Source organism: Triturus cristatus, chromosome 5_2 (assembly GCF_964204655.1).
Source record: "Triturus cristatus chromosome 5_2, aTriCri1.1, whole genome shotgun sequence".
NCBI classification, from domain to species: Eukaryota; Metazoa; Chordata; class Amphibia; order Caudata; family Salamandridae; genus Triturus; species Triturus cristatus.
Genome location: NC_140588.1, coordinates 510,072,802 through 510,087,565, shown reverse-complemented (window position 1 = coordinate 510,087,565; position 14,764 = coordinate 510,072,802).

Genomic DNA, 14,764 nt, shown 5'->3' with positions numbered 1-14,764 from the left:
TTTTAGAGGCGGATGAAATGAGGTCCGGGCGCTCGTGTAATTTATAAGTCGTTGAGGGAGTGAAGCGCAATGAGTGTTTAGACAACAACATCTTGAACGCCTGCAGCTCTGCTTGGATTTGGTGCAGGACGATCATAATATCCTGTAGTTTAGGGTCTGGTGCAGATGGGAGAGAGGTTAGGGAGTGTGTTATGCCTGAGGATGGCTGTGTGGGAGGGTGTAGAGTGGGGGTTGCTGGCTGTTGAGAAGGCATGGGGCTAGGATGGAGGGTGGAATGCTCAGAGGGAAGCGTAGTATCAGAGAGGGGGTGAAGTGAAACGCTATTAGCCTGCTGTCTATGTGGGGGTGGGTGATTGCGCTGTGGGGAGTATGTGTCAGGAAAGGCCTTGTCTGGCAAAGTGGAGGTGGCAGGAGAGAAAGAGACAGTGGGGAGAAGAGCGGAGAGCTTCAGAGGAATATGATATCCGACAAAGAGAGGCACGTGGGCTGCCTCCGTTGTGCAGGGCCGTAAAGAGCATGGGTCAGGTGCAGTGGCGGGAGGACTGTAGATGTTAGGGGTGTACAGGGGGGGAGTTCCATAAGGCACCGGTGCCAGTAGTGGCTGAGGGGTGTGCAGGGCGGGGACGTGATGCGAGCAGGATGGTGAGGAAGGGGTGAAGCGTGATGTGTGGTAGAGGGGTGTAAATTGAGTGGGAGAGGGACGAGGACAGGGCGGAGGTGGGGAGGTAGTGTATGTCATGGAGGGGGGGCTAATCCGCTCTGTGTAGCCGCAGGGAGCGTGTTGCGAGGGCAGCTGGGATATAGATACCCGTTTTGTAATGATGGGGAAGATGTTGTCAAAGAGATTTAAATTACGGTCTGTGGCTTGGAGGAGAATAGTGCCGTTGTTGTAAATGGTGATGGTCGCTGTTGCTTGATAAAGTTGGGAGGGAGAAATACTGAAGGCTGTCCCATGCGCGGATTTCCTCGTATAGGAGATTGAGAGAGAAGCTAGGAATGCCTTTCTCCATTGGGCTCTTCGTTTAGTGTGGAAAATTAAATCAGTGGTAGAATACCCACTAAGAATTGAGAAATAGGGGTCGGCAAAGAGAATTTCGGGGTGGAGTTTTATGAAATGATGCTTGAAACGTTTGGATGATAGTTTAGAGAGGTTAGGGGGATAAATGATGCTGTAGGTGTGTGTACCTGCAAGCTCCATGGTGTGAACCCACCAAAGCAGTGTGAATCACGTTGGGGGGAAGTGATAGGGGGGGGAGAGGGGAGAGGGCTGATGCCGGGGGCAGAGTAGAAGTGGACTGAGAGGAGAGGTGGGGGATGGCAAACTGGAAGCAGATGTGAGCCCCGAGGTGCAGATTGCAGATAGGGAAGAGAAGTGCAAAAAGGGGGGTGGACAAGGAAAAGAGTAAAGGTTTAGAGGCAGAGGGATAAAAAAAAAAGTCTGGAGAGAAGAAGCGATGGTCAGTCTTATCTGGGATGAGAGTGGGAGCAGTCTAAGATGGCCGCCTCATTGGGACTACGCTAATAGCACAATTATGTAGTCCCTTGTCAGTTTCCGTTGCCCAAGTGAGCAGCCTTATAGTCCTCGGTCACTAACTATAGGGGAAGTTGGGAGCTCTGGGCAGAGGGGGACAAACTATGTAGATCAGCTATAGAGACTATGGTGGTAGGAGATAGTCCTATGTCAGTGGTGGTGGCTCAGTGGTGAGCTATTTATGGTCTCGGCCATTTTAGGTAAGCCTAGCAATGGTTGCGCCATCTTATGGAAATTAAAAGGGATAAAAAACAAGCAAGCCAATATGGGGTGCAGGGTGCCCAAAAAGGGGAAAGGAAGCCATAAAAGAAATACCTTAGGGTGGAAGCTGTGCCAAAGTGGAGATAACTACGATGTGAAGCCAAGAAATCCGATGGCTTCATCGAGGAAATGTTGAGTTGGCCGGGGAGTTATGGCCACATTAAATCATTGCACAAAAGATGTGAAATAAAGTCAGCGATGCAGCACCATCGGGACAAATAACGCGCTATCAGCGTTATTATGTTGATATGGGTCTTCCCGCTTTCATCCACTATGACTTCATAAGTGGGGCGGGGCAGGGCCGGGACGACGGTATCGGACTGAATTGCGGGAGTCTTCTTTGTAACTATCTGCTATTAATGTGGCCAAAGAAATTTGCAAGTATTGCAATTTAAGCGCTCTTTGGGATTCCATGCCATGGCCCTCTCAACCCACATCAGGAGCATTTGGAACACTAAAGCACATCATACTGCTCTAAATCCAAGAGTAGTTGACTTTTATTGTCAACTAATATGTATTGTGCGTTGGGGTTGTTTTTTGTGGAATTCCACCACAAACCTAATGGTATGCCAAATAAGCCCATGCTGTCATGCACAATCCAATCCATTTCCTCAATAAAAAAAAAAAAAGTTAATGAGCATCAAACAGTGCTTAAGAAAGCCATAAGGGTTTGTCATGGCCTTACTGTTAAGTGTGGCTCGCGGGCTGTCTGTTCAGTCTCACCCCTACCTGTGACTTCTTTCTCTGTTAAGGTGCTTCCAAAGTCACTCCAAGAACCACATAAAAGGTTTTATGGCAGAAGTCTAGTTCCCCATTGATTCGTGTCCAAACCTTTACCACCAGGCAGCGCTTCTGTAAGTGCTTTAACCGCAGGCTTCGCTGCAGCATGCCAATTTGCCTGATTGACCTTCTGTCCCACTTCTTCACTGCTCGTTGTCCTGGGAAGCTCTTTTTTTTTTAACGATATCGACCAGTAGTTAAAACTGCTTCTCAGGGTTTTGTTCCCCTAAATCATTCTTACTGAGAATTCACCATTCTTTCCCATGCTGGTTGATGAGCCACATTTTGGGGTTAATGAAGGAATGCTATACGTAATTAAAACAAACCTACTTAAATAGATATCCGAAATGAATGTTTAAAATGTTACATTTTATTTTTAATATACTTTGTTAAAAATAGTCCTTATGAAAAGGTTTGCTTTAGCAAGAAATGAAGAAAACAAGCATTGGCATAGCCAATAGGTCTCGCTTTTGGGACCTTATAAGTATTTAGCCATGCAACAGTTGATGTTGTTGCACCAAGGATATTATGCTGGATAACTGAACATTTATAAGGTCCTAAAAGCGAGACCTATTGGCTATGCCAATGCTTGTTTCATTCTGTGTTCTCATCCCTATCTTATTGGAATGGTTTCAGCTCCTGCCTCCTATATTTCTGTTATGAATTTATTGTTTAAATATTTATATTATGCCTTTTTCCCCCCACAGACCAACAGTTTTAATGTGAACAAAGCCTGGCATTATTCTAAAAATATGGTCATAAAGAAGGCATTATTCTAAAAATATGGTCATAAATTGAACTCATGACCTGTTCTCAAATAAATTAATATACTGCGCCCTGAAGAAGGAGCTTGCTGAATTGCATGGGATCTCCGAAACACACTTCGGCGCTTTTTTCCTGTTTATTATTTTGTTGTATTTGTATGTTGTATTGTATTTTGTTAATTATTGTCCTATAGATCTTCTTTGTTGTCATTCTTTTCCGTTTGCAGATTTTGGTCCTTTCATGTATTCTCTTTTAATGTGTTTGTAACTATGATGTGTGCTGGGCTGGGTTGTGTTTTTTATTACGTTTGTGCTTTTTTTTGTAATATACATAAAAAAGAAAAAAATGGATCTATAATCAGTATGAAAATAATAAATGTAATAAATTAAGGTATTTTTTATACTTTTCTTGGTCTGTGGGTTTAACTAATTTTTGGGACGTATCGCCTACAATTGAAGTATTTATGTGAAGGAAATTTTGTGTGTATTGATACTTATTATTTCCCTGATTACTTCCTCACTCATCTAATTATTCAGGGTCCCTCTTCTGTATTTTTTGCTAACATACAGGGTAATACCTCAAAGAGATGGAAATGTATCTCTGTTTGAAAAAATGAGAGGTAGAAAACCTTGTATTTTTCTAAGACCACTGTGGATGTTAGAAAACCAGGGTTAAGTGGCTAACAAATGTGAAGTGGATAATAAATTGAATGATGTGGTAAGGTTAGGATATGTGGATGTGTTCAAGGCTGGTGATGTAGTGAGACTAAAACAAGGAAACTTGGGAAGGAGTGGTATGTTAAATGTCTCAGACTGTTTAGTAGTAAAGACAGTTAGAAGATTTTTTGTGAAGTTAAGCAGTGGAAATATTTGGAAAAACATCTAAGTTTTTTTAATTCCTTGTGCAATTCATGAAAAGAGAATGTGACATGGAACATTTTGTTGAGACATTTTAATGGAGTGGCTCATGTGTGCATTCAATTAGTCTTCAAAAGGTATTATAAATGATGTTTGATACATACCATTGTGTTCCATTATATATTCATTCATGTACATAGTTTAATCCTTTATGTGTGCAAATAACTTATTTTTTATATTTATTTTTACTCAGTTTGTATATTTTTACCAGAAGGAGATGTGTTTTACTTCATATCACTTTTGCTTTGTGTTTATTACGGAATTCTTGTTAGATAAAGTTCTAAGAGTCTTTTTTTACTTTTAATGAAGATTCTAAATTAGCCAGAGTCTGGGAGGTTCCTTCTCTTGTGAGGTTTTATCTTAGTGTCTGAGGAATAAAAGAAAAAAACACTTGCAAATCTACTTGGAATTTATTAGCAATCCTGTAGGGGTCGTTGACCTACACAGAGTAATTTTACATAACATATGCCCTTCTTAGCTCAAAACCCTGAACCATCGGCTCTTAAGCTACATTTTTTAACAAACTTTGTCAAAGCCAACAGGTTTATGCCTTCGCAAGCTGGTGCAATTGTTTTTTTAATTCTTTTTTTATTTCAAGCATATGCCACAAAAATAAAAAGAGGAACAAAAAAAGAAAACATACTGCGACTTAAAAATGGCATGCATATGCAAACATAACAAAAACAAAAACCAGAGATTGGCCTATCTGCCATGGCACTGAAGTGAACTGCTTTTTTAGGTGGATGCACGTATGTGCACAAACAAAATGCTGTCGCTCACAGTAAAAAACAGCCAATGGTTAAAGTAGGCTGACATGATGCCCCATTCTGTTTATGCGATGGGCAGAAAGAAATGTGATTGACCCTTCACCATTCCAAATGATAAAAAAGCAGACCAAAATCCCCAATAATTATATCTCATGTGTTTGTATTACAAATGTTTCCAAAAACATGAGTCTTGAGCGACAGCTATTGCTGTCTCTGCGCCTGATCTAAAAAGATGACTATATTTTCTTTGATTGTCTAGTTGTGACTCCACTTCTTACCTTCTTTGAGAAACCTGATATCAAATATAACATAGTACATTACAATTCAGTTCTGACATTGCAGTGTTTGCTAAAAGACTCCCATCAACATTTTAAAAGCAATTCACTAAAACAGTAAAAAAGAAACACTTGCAAATGGATTAATATGTTCTCAGACACACTCTTTATTTAAAAGCTTACATTCTCATAAGGAAAAGTGTGTTATTTTTAGTTTGTTCTCAACTGGAGTTCAAGACAAAGCCACAGAAATGTACCTGCATTTTACCACATGCTGTGGAACAGGTGTTGAATGTGACCTATATTGAAGTGCTGTACACATTTGTTTTTCTCAAATTGCTGCCTGTCTATTGGTTGTCTTATTTTCATAGTAAATATTTTATTTTGTTACTACAAATATTTAGCTGCAGGATCAATTGCATCAGAAGAATAATGTAACAATAGGTCTTATTTTGAGGCTGGTATTAAAGGAAAATCCTCCAAATTCTGTAAGGAAAGCTACATTTGGGGAAGAATCCACCCATGTTGTGTCCTGCACAACCCACTAATTGCATGGATCTCTGTGGTGGAGGAAATTCGATTAGTGGATTTGCCTTTTTGTTTTGCATTTCCTCTAGAAACGTAATGGGATTCCATTATCACTCACTCTAAATTAGGCACATTTTTATTGCTTCAACATAGCCACCACATTGTCATGCCGTGTTGCATCATGCAATCCAAAAGCCATCTTGCTAGTGTAGAAAATAACACTTTTTTACATTTAAGATGGGCATGATATTGCATCAAACAACATGGCAGTTATCGAAAATACACATTCAAGATGCTTCAGGGGTAAGACAAACACAAAAAGAAGGAGGAAAGCAATTGAATCAGGAACAGGGACTTGGAATGGACAAGGAAGCTAACCAATCATCAACAAGGAGCCGATTAAAGCCCACTCTATGCAGTATTTTATAAAATGTCAGCTACGCCAGACAAATGAAGCAGCTTGTAGTGAAACCGAATACAAAATGTGTACCCTACCTTATATCCCTATATAATATAAAGGAATTCAGTCAGCAGCCTCATTTAATTTTTTTAAGCTTACCAGCACGCTTTTTGGCTTTGGTTACAGACAGCTTCAGTCATCTGTCATAGCTCTTGTCATCAATGCCAAAATCATATGTAGAAAAGGGCATTTGGGTAATATTCCATCCCAAATTGCTTAAAGAAAGTCTCATTCCCATTTTGAACCAGGTTACAGGAGTATTTCAGTCTCACTATCCACCTGTCTATAGAGTACCTCCAATTTTAGCACAGAGACAGTGAAGTGAGCCTAAGACTACTTTGGGGAGACATTTACGATCCTGAAAGTGTTTTCATAATCGTGTACATCGTTTACAAAAAGTGAGTTTGCACCTAAATGTGATTTTCCATCTAAAAGTAATTTTCCGCTTAGAGGTATTTTGCACGTAAATGTGTGTTAACTGCTAAGTATCATTTATGCTACTAAAATAACTTCCATACTCCAGATTTTGCAGTTAAAAATAATTTTGGACCTGATTGTGTTTTGCCTTATAAGTATGATTTGTGCTACTAAAAGTGTTTCCATGCTCCAGTTGGTGTTCGCCAAAGATAATTTTGACGTAAATTTGACTTTCCACCTTACGATGATTTTGCAACCAAATATATGTTTTTCCCCTACGTTTTGCTCCTTAATGTTTTTTTTGCTCCAAAATGTGACTTATGCTCTTAGGGGTGTTTCCACATCCTTGTTAATGTTGCACCATTGTGATTATGCACCTCTATATGATCTTGCATCAACATTTGATTTTGCACCTAACTGTGTTTTTCCTTAGAGATGTAATTTGTGATCCTAAAAGTGTTTCCAAACTCATGTTGATTTTGCACTGTGTGATTTTTCATCCCAAAGTAATGACAACCAAATGTGAGGCCACACCAATTTTGCAATTTAGGTTAACTTTTGGGGAACATTGAGGTGGTTCTGTCTACCATGGAGACCCATGGCATGGCAGATCTGAGGACCATGTGCAAACAGATAGGGCTGAAGTTGAGCAGGGAATCCAAGAGGGATGAATTCCACAAAGCCCTCAGAGCCAGGGAAGAGGTAAGCCAACTACAGACCACCGCAGAGGAGGATGAAGAAGATCGAAGAAACCCAAGAAGAGCAGGAGAATGGGGATAACCTGTCTCAAAATGGGCTATCCAGAGCACCTTCAAGGGCTTGGAATGATGCAGGCTGCAATAGACTCAAGCCTTCTGCGCTGGTAGTCAGTCAGATAGAGTACAGCAGCAGCAAGCAGGAAGCAAGCAGGCAAATAGGGAGCTTCAGGCCAATCTGGCTGGTATTGTCCTAGAGGAGAGAAAGTTGCACTGGAGGGGAAGAAGCTGGGCTTGGAGAAAAAGAAGGCCAATTTGAGACTGGCACAGTCCAATGAAGATTGTGACAGCAATGGAGAGGTGTCTAAAGGTGCGTCACACACCCCTTCACTTGTCCAAAAGTGTGGTGCCTAGCTAGGTTGAGAGGAATAAAATATATACATCGTTCACTTCCTATGAGAGGGCATTGCAGATATGAAGAGCAAACAAACCGCATTGAGGAATATTGCTGTGGGTGTTGATGCCTACACTGGGGAGGGATACACTCCTGGCGCTAGTAGAGGAGGTAGCAGATTCATACACCCACATAAAGTGCTGTAGGAGCCATTTTGTCTCACCCCGGAAGAATACAGTAAGAAGTTCCAAAATGTACACAAGGGGCCACAGGAAACTTGAATTTATTTTGTAGAATATCTCATTGAAAGCACTGGAAGACTGGATGAAGGACAATATTTGAACACTTATGATTCTATAACCTTTTTCCCTTCACGCTTCCTGTTTATGAAATGTGTTATTATTGGCTTTAGAACTCTGTGCATTTTGCCACTGCTAACCAGAGCTTAATTGCTTATGATCTATTCTCAAAGATGATACAATTTGAGCTAGAATAAATTGACACATTTAGTTTACTTGAAAGAACCGAGTAAATGGTGTTACCTGTCCCCAGGGTCTGTAAATTGAATGTTTCTAGGGGCAGCAGCACTCATTGCGCCACACATGAAAGTAGCACTGAAAAACATGTCTCAGGACTGCCACTGCAGCCTATAGTGCAGTTTTAAACTGGCATTTCGACCTGGCAAAATAAAAAAATTGCGAGGCTATACCTTTATTGTTAATACTCATAAGACACCCCTAAGGTAAGCCTTAAAGGCTCGTTTGGCAGGGTATATTGTATGTAAAAAGTTGGACATGTGGAACATGTGTGCTTTTGCATGTTCTGGCAGTGAATACTCCTAAAGTCATTTGGCACAGGCCTATCTCTACCATTGATTAAAACAGGGTTACCTTAATGTATTTAATAAGTGCTAACTCCAGATTAGAAGTGTTAGAACTGGCTGTCAGAGGTATGTACCCAGGCCAGGCAGGAACCACCACTCTAGTCAGGGTAAGCGAGATACAAAATCAGATAATCTGTGCTCACCCTCTGATATCTTGGCACATAGCAGTCAGGAGTATCTACAATGGCAATGTGTAAAGTAGTTATGCAACACACACACACACACAGTGACACATTGAAAACACCACAAAAAGACTCCAGAAATAAAGAGAGTATTTATCTGAGCAAAATGAGACCACAACAGCAAAAATCTAATCTGCAGAAGTTGATATATGAATTTTTTTTAATTAAATAAGAAATAGTGCTTAGTAGTCACTAGCAGTCAAAAGGATACTTGAGATCATGAGGGACTAGTGCAAATCCAAAGTTCAGGCCAACCGTGATTGACGACAGGCTGGCCACAGGACCAGACAGGTCACGCTGAAGAAATACCATGGATGAAGCTTTTGTTGACACCAAGAGCCTACTGCGTTTTCATTGAGCTGCACAAAGGGGGTCTCCCGTCTTTGTTGAATTCCGTTGAAGTGAATGCAATGTGTCATTGCCAAGCCCCATTGAGAGTCATTGTCGAGCCGTGCAGGCTGTGGAACCACTGTCATAGGGCAGCCTCTGTATTGGCGTTATAGGGCGATGCAGCGGAATTTCTCATGCTGTCGATGCAATACGTTGGTTTTTGTTAAAAAAGACAGCGGCAGAACCCACTTCCTAGGCCCAGAGCTTGGAGGGGGCACCTCAGGCAAAGGTAGGACTCACAGAAGGCAGAGTCGGGCAGCACCAGCAGAATTGTAGGAAGTATTTTGTGTCCCTGAGACTTCGAACAGGAGGCAAGCCAGCAAGCCTTTGGAGATCACTTGGAGGGAAGGCAGAGTCCAATCAGCAGAGTCAGGGAGCAGCAGGCATCAGGGCAACAAACAGAAAAGCAGTCCTTCCAGAAAAGCAGTACATTAGAGTCCTATAAGCAGCACAGCAGTCCTTCAGATAGAGGTTCAGTTCAAGATCCAGAAGTGTCTGATTGTAGGAGGGTCAGAGACCCAGTACTTATACCCAAAAATGACTTTGATGTAGAGGGTAACTTCAAAGGAACTCTCTGATGTGCACAAGGATCCCTTTCAACCCAGTACTGTCTGATTGGCTAATCCTCGGGGGTTAATCAGGGCTTTGCATGTGGACAAGACACTACCTGTTGAAGTATAAGTGTCGGTCCCTCTCATTCCACACTGCCCAGGAAGACCCATCAGAATGCAGATGAGTGCACAGGATGCAGATGAGTCTCACCTTCTTGTGTTTTTGACTGCCTAGAGGAAATGCACAAAGTGTAGCTGTCACCCAACCAAGACATGTATTGGAGACATGCAGTCAGGCACAAGGAGCAGTAAGTACCGGGAAATATACACTTTCTAAAAGTGCCATTTCTAAAACAGTAAGGTTAAATCTAACTTCACCAGTAAGAAGGATTTATCATTTCCATTCCGAACATATCAAACATGAAAAAGCTACTCCTCTCTGATCAGGAACTATAGCTTATTAAGGAATTCCTAATGCTGGCGTAGTGAAAAACAAAATAGGCTGTTTTGTCACTACAAGGACATGCAAAACATAAAGGTACATTACATAGCACTGTAGCACCATAGTTACTTATATAGCATCCTGCCCTTAGGTTTACCTCGGGCTTACCTTCACGGTGACTGATATGTAATAAAAGAGAAGTTTAAGGCTTGGCAAGTAGTTTTAAATGCTAAGTCAAAGTGACAGTAAACTGCACACCCAGGCACTGCAGTGTCAGGCATGACACTGGTTTGAAAGACTACTTCTGTGGGTGGCGCAATCAGTGATGCAGCCCACTAGTAGCATTTGAAGTAAGTGACCTGGGTATATGGTATACCACTTTACGTGGGACTTACCAGTACAACAAATATGCCAATCAGGTATACACCAATGTTATCATGTTTATGGAAGAAGCATATGCACTTTAGCACTGGATAGCAGTGGTAAAGTGCTCAGAGTCCTAAGGCCAACAAAAACAACCAGCAAAAATGGAAGGGAAAAGGCAAAACGGGGGAAAGACCACCCTAAGGATGGCAGGTCTAATAAGGAGCAAATAGAGATATTTTGTTTATACTCAAATGAACTGTAATCTAAAATCCTCTTTAATGGTAAAGTCTGATTTTCAGTTCCTATTCTGTAAAAGAAGGGCCCCATTCACATAGGTAAAGTGAGATGAAAGTCTAACTTTACAACTTTTGGTAATCCCAAAGGACATTTACGAGTATTAAAGTTTGACTTTTCTCTCAGTTAATCTTAAGTTTTGGTCTTAAGTTTACCTGAGACAAAAAGTCCCTAGACTTTTGTCTCAGTTAAACTTAAGACCAACACTTAAGTTTACCTGAGAGCAAAAGTCCTTAGACTTCGGTCTCAGATAAACTTAAGACCAAAACTTAAGTTTAACTGAAACAAAAGTCTAGCTTTACTACTGGTAAATGCCCTTTGTGAATACCAAAAATCATAAAGTTAGATTTTCGTATCAGTTTACCTTTGTGAATCTGGTCCGAAGCTTTTAGCAAGTTGCCATTTTCTTGTCCTAACCAACTGCGCCTTCCTGCCCATTTCCTGGGTCATATGGCTGTAAATGGTTCTGCTGTTGAGATTTGTTTCAGACAGAATAGGTCATCCTGACAGGATAACTGGGTGGGGGCTGCGTCCAGCCTCACTTACACTTCAAAGTGTTTGCCTACAGCACAAACAAAGAAACCTGGCAGCAGGCCTGTCCTGTCTTTTGGCACCCCAGACTGTTTGGAGCTTTGACATGGGGATGGGGAAGAACTTTCCAGAACCAGTGTTTTGGGGATAGGACAGGCAGCCCCCCACACATAGGCTGGCACCAGGTATAAATATTAGACCTTCAGAGACACTCATCAGAACACTCGTTGACCTATAGAAGATTCAGAAGAACAATTGCCCTGCTGCCAGGAGGCTGCCCTGCTACTTGAGAAACTGCCTTGTTGCCTGAAGAAGGAAGACTGAATCTGCTTGCCTTGCTCCCAAAGTAGCTAGAGTGACTCCGAGCCTCACTTCCTCGGTTCACCGCGGCGTTGCCGTTTGTAGCTGAAGGAAGTGACGATTCTCTTCTCTTTCTCATCCCCAATACCCACTTCTGGTGGTGGGGCTTGCCTGCCCTCTAGTTGTTTTCCTCACAGCCTATTTCAGGCAATGCTGTCTCGGACGCACAGCGGTGAGTGGTCTGTCTCGGACAGAAAGCACTGAGTGTGGTCCCTTTTTGCTTAATTCGTTGCTGCTAGCACTGGGCACTTTATGCTGTATGCTGATGAACTTTTTTTAAACTTGAATTGCGGAACTTTCAATTTTGAAAACATTGGAATGTTTTTACCTGTCAGGCATTGCTGCACTATTCTTTCCATCTTCTTTGGTGGGCACACCTCACTTCCTCGGTCCGCCGCGGTGTTGCCGTTTGTAGCGGAAGGAAGTGAGGATTCTCTTCTCTTTTTCATCCCCAATACCCACTTCCGGTGGCGGGGCTAGGCTGCGCTCTAGTTGTTTGCCTCACAGCCTATTTCAGGCAATGCTGGCTCGGACGTGCAGTGGATGCGCACAGCGGGCCCGCCGAAGGTGAGCCTGTCCACATCCGGACTGCGGCCAGCGCCAGTCATGCTGCCCTATCCAAACCAGGTACGGTGCTCTCATCAACTATGTTAAAAAAACTAAACACTAAGGGGAAATGCGACTGCCAATTAGCACCAGATAAAATTATGGGCCCTCTCACATGTTATATCTGTCAATCTGAGCTGCCCTTTATAGACATAGAGCACAATTCTGCAGGAAGGAAAGCCTCTACAGATCTCAAAGTGATGTTAAAGGGAGATTAATCAATGCACGCTCTATATGTAAACAAGCCCTTGATATCAGTGATCTAATTACAGAAGAAGAACTCGACTATCTATTTGTAACTGAGACTTGGTTAAAAGAATGGTATAATGCAGACATTGTGGCTGCACTCCCTCCCAACTGAACAATTTGTAGGAAAGATAGAGGAAAATCTAGAGGAGGGGAACTAGCCATTATTTTTCAAGACTCACTACAATGTAAATATTTTGCCCTCCATTCACTTAAGGGAGCAGAAAGTCTGAGCTTCTGCTTCACAATAAATGCCTCCCTCTCCTTCACAGGAGCTCTTATTTATCGCCCACCCGGCCCTAGCGCCACTTTCCTAGATTCTCTAGGGGAGACCCTCTGGCCCTTCCTGCTTAGATACGCTAATTTTACCATCTTAGGAGATTTCATTCACCACCTGGAATGCAGTAATGATCCAGGGGCAGTCACTTTCCTTGAAATAACAGACTCCCTCAGGCTGCACCAATTTGTTGAGGCCATGACACATTAGGCAGGGCACACACTGGATGGGGTCTGTTCCAACTTCACCTTGCTTTCAGCAGACCCTCCCATTCCTCAGATATGGTCAGACCATGAATTCATTCCTCTCAACATTAAGAGGCCAATTGTCAATCACAAAGCCAAGAAAGCCCCCGCCGTGCAGCCAAGGTGCAAGTGGTCACAACTAGCCACTAACCCAAAGCTGCCCCTGATTGCCCACGACCGCACCCCAGTCTTAACTGGTAATACCACAGAGGATTCCCATCTCTTTCATGCATGAATGACATCAATAAGCAATGAGTTAATTCCTTCTAATTACCCGTGGAAGGCAGTAAAAGCTAAATCATACAAAGCCCCTTGGTTCACGCCAGACTTAGCTAAACATCATCTTCACTGCATGCAATTAGAACGCAAGTGGAGAAGGGCCTATGACCCAATAAACCTAAAAGCCTTTAAAACAAGTAGGAGACAATTTTACACGTTGATCAAAACAGCAAAAATAAATTACTATTCCAATAAAATAGTCATGGTTAACCATGATCAAAAATCGATTTTCTCAATCATAAAGTCCTTTATTGACCCAAAAGCATTATGTAGAGAAATCCCCCCTTCTCATATCCTATGCGACGACATCTCGCTCTTTTTTCATGAAAAGATCAAGAATATTCAACAGGACTTTGCAACACCTATTACACAAGAACTTGATACTAATCAGAAGCTGGACCCTAACAGCAGTAACCTCGCTCTCCAAGTCTTTGAACCTTTCACGCTGGAGCACACACAGGCAGCAATTGATGCCTGTACATCGGGCTCTCCACTAGATGCCTGCCCCCCGATTCTTCATCAAATTATGAACATTGTCAATCCAGGGATCAACCACATAGTAAATTCCTTGTTACTTACTGGCACAGTCCCAGATGAATGGAAGCTAGCCATAGTGAAACCTTTGAAGAAAAAGCAAAATGTATATATAGCTAATCGTTCAAATATCCGTCCAATATCACTCCTACGAATGTTGGGCAAAATTACAGAAAGACTAGTCAATAAAGAGCTCTCAAAATTCCTTGAATCTGCTGGGATTCTCTATCCGCGGCAGTCAGGCTTTCGTCCTAAGCACTGTACAGAATCTGCTTTACTGGAAATATCGGACACATTAAAATTCATAGCAGACAAAGGCAGGAAGGCAGTGCTAATCCTGCTCGATTTGTCTGCTGCATTCAACACCATCTCACACCGTATTCTCCTTACAAGACTAGAATCCAGCAGCATCCCCAACACTGTTCTGACTTGGATCAAGTCCTTTCTGACCAATCGTAAGCAGGCGCTCTCTCTTGGTTCTTTTCTCTCTGCCGAACGACCTATTACTGCAGGAGTCCCACAAGGCTCTTCTTTTAGCCCGCTGCTGTTTAACTTGTATATCGCCCCCTCTTCTCCCTGATTTCATCATTTCAGATTGAAGTGACATCCTGTGCCGACGATACTCAGTTGATCTTATCCCTGGACAAGACTCCACCATTGCAGAATCAAATTTTAAACTCTGCCTATCAGAGGTCATCCAGTGGATGAGGGACAACCATCTCAGATGTAATACAGATAAAACTGAGATCCTCCTGATAGGGAAAGACAACCCTTTCCAACTAAGTGTC